The sequence below is a fragment of the Macrobrachium nipponense genome, chromosome 4, assembly GCF_015104395.2.
Source record: "Macrobrachium nipponense isolate FS-2020 chromosome 4, ASM1510439v2, whole genome shotgun sequence".
In the NCBI taxonomy this organism is placed as follows: Eukaryota; Metazoa; Arthropoda; class Malacostraca; order Decapoda; family Palaemonidae; genus Macrobrachium; species Macrobrachium nipponense.
Genome location: NC_061100.1, coordinates 98,762,003 through 98,764,502, shown reverse-complemented (window position 1 = coordinate 98,764,502; position 2,500 = coordinate 98,762,003).

The window sequence follows — 2,500 nt, the reverse complement described above, 5'->3', positions numbered from 1 at the left end:
ACAATTCTGGACCAAATTCTTTGTTAGTTTCCAGCATAAAACATGTGCGATGATAGTGACAAAAGAAAATCATAACTATTTTCCTCCTTTATTTTAATCTTATTTTCTTCCTCCCGTTTACAAAATAATCTATTGCTTTTTGTAGTTTTTAAGAAATGCTACCTTGAATAGAACAGCAAATAAAATATGTTCAATATTAAATATTCCTTTATATCTTGTAACGAATAGCTTTTTTTTTAGTGTTAATGTTCGTGGGCACTTATGGAAGATACTACAGAAGATTTCTGAGTAAACTGTTCTGTCTTTTGGTGACCAATATAACACCTCATTTGTAACAGCACTTGCCCCTTTTTTAACTAACCTCTCGCAATGGATCCATCTTATAGTTACATTTTCTGGGTCATTAGGAAAGACTTCAATTGCTTAAAAAAATGGCTGCATAGTTATTAAATCGAGTAACCTAATCTTATAACAAATTTTTCTTAAGATTTCTACTGTCTGTACACATACATGGATTGTATAGGTGTCTTTTTTCAAGTTGTTATTTTTCTTCTGTATTTGGAATTTCCTCACTTTGCTGTAACTTTGCATTTCTTTGGTTTTATATTCCTGTTACCATCTGAATAAATATAAAGAAACTAAAACCTGTTTGACACCAGTTAAAGTCACATATAAATCTTTAACACTAGTTTAGCCTAATCTGTAAATTTCTGAAATTTACAAATACTGTCTACTGATAACATAAATAATGTATGTTCATCAAAGGCGACAAAAAGTACCAGTTAACTAACTGAACCTATTTTCCTGTTAGGAAGGTAACATCTTAATTTTTCTCTGGGATTAAATATAATACATAACAGTAGTATGAGAAAGGAGTTTAAGCAACGATGTAAGGAGGCTTTAAGCAAAATATTCCGAAGACTTATGGTGGGCATGAAAATTAAAAGTTTGTAAACCATCTTTTTATAATGTAATAGAGACATATCAAAGCAGCTAAGATGAATAATTGTTTGAAAGTCACTACGTTTCAAAACTGAAAATGCAAGAAATATTAAGGTATGTAGAAGCGGTAATAAGAAATTCTTCAATTAATTAGATATCCACGTTCCCAAATCCATGCTCACTCATACGAAATTACAAATCGCTTTCTATAGCTAAGATAATATAACACTCATTGAGAATTTGTTTAAAGGATGGTAACTATCTATTGGTATGTAATCAGGACTTCAAAGAGTGATAATAGCATTGCAACGATATCAACATATATCTGGAAGGAGCTTGAAGCAAAGTATACATTTCAAATTGTTCTCTCTATGACTCGTTACTTAAGCTTAATCGTTTATCCAAAATGCTTTTAATGGCCTTTGAATACTATTAAATCAAATATTTCAACTTCACAGATACATATACGAGAATAAGGGTGAAATCTTAATTTTTACGCAACTAGAATTTGCATAGATACACCTAGTTATTATCGCTCTTATTGTCGAGGGTCTTAATCCGTTTGCTGTGTGAAATCAATTATCATTATTATTCTGTTTTTATTTTTTGCATTTATCTTTCAGTGGCATTAAAGCAATTTGTATTTTACGGTGTTCATAATATATTTTACTGCTAAATAGAAACAAAAAATTAAAAAAGGGCTGGAACACTTCTCATTCTCTAGTTTCACCCTCTGCCGGGCCTCTTGACGACCTTGGTAATAAAAACTGAATAAAACTAAAGGAATCAAACACTACTATGAGATTCAGGGCCTCTGTAACACGGTTTTTTGGACTTTGCTCCATATCAAAGCATCGGATGTAGCTAAAAGTTGACATATGTATATTGTACAACCAAACACAAATTTTGTCACCATTATCAATAACCTAAACCCGATAGTTTTTATTTTTATAAAGTAAAAATTATCTAGCCGACGCCATGGCCAATGATAACGAGCCAAGAGTCGAAAAACATTCATTACGTAAGCAAGGTAAACACACCGTTTTACGAAATGTTGCCCCGCCCATCCACCAGACAGAAACCCATAGCAGTCAAGAATGGCTAACAGGATTTGGAATTGTCCCCGTGGTTGCAAAACTGCATTTGTCTTACGACTTACAACTTTATACAGTCAAGAAAACCCCTTGGCCATACTTACTGTAGCCTGAATAAGGTAATTATTCAGTTTCTAGTTTAAATCCAATGTTTATGGTCTGATTTGTATTTAGTGTAACGTGATTATAATACTTGTAATGTCATTCAGGATTTTGAACATTTCCATTGACTATTCACTATGGCACCAAGAGAGAGGGAAAGAGAGAGATTGTATGTAAACAGTCTTTATATAACTATTTCTGTTAAAATAAGATTTTTATTCTAAGTAAATACAAGCTTATATGTGTTAAAATCTCCAGCAGACCAATGGATCATCCGATATATATTTTTTTCTTCTTCTTTAGGCCGTACGACTGTGTTGGTTATAAAGATTTTATGAATGGCGGAACGATACATAGAAGTG